We start from the raw sequence: 337 nt of genomic DNA on the forward strand, positions 1-337 counted from the left end.
CGCCTGCCGCAGGCTCGGCCGGCGCTGCAAAGCTCTCTCAAAGATTTCATCCCTTTCCTCCTGGTTTCGTTGTCTCTTAACTGGTTCTGCTATTACTGATTTGATTCTCGGGAGCAGTATAAGGAAAATTAGCTTTTCTGACAGCTGTGAAATTGCCCCCGTGGTCTGTCTTGATTATTGATGGATTCTTATTGGCAACTTCAAATTTAGAAACTTAAGCTTTTAACCAAAATCTTTCAGACGTAACATCAGTGCTTCTTGTGCAGCTCCTGCTGTGAGTCGGGGGCTCTCTGCCCACCCGCTGGTAGGATTCTCCGGAGAGCTGAGCACCGACGGG

The sequence above is a fragment of the Merops nubicus genome, unplaced genomic scaffold, assembly GCF_000691845.1.
Source record: "Merops nubicus isolate BGI_N331 unplaced genomic scaffold, ASM69184v1 scaffold20200, whole genome shotgun sequence".
In the NCBI taxonomy this organism is placed as follows: domain Eukaryota; kingdom Metazoa; phylum Chordata; class Aves; order Coraciiformes; family Meropidae; genus Merops; species Merops nubicus.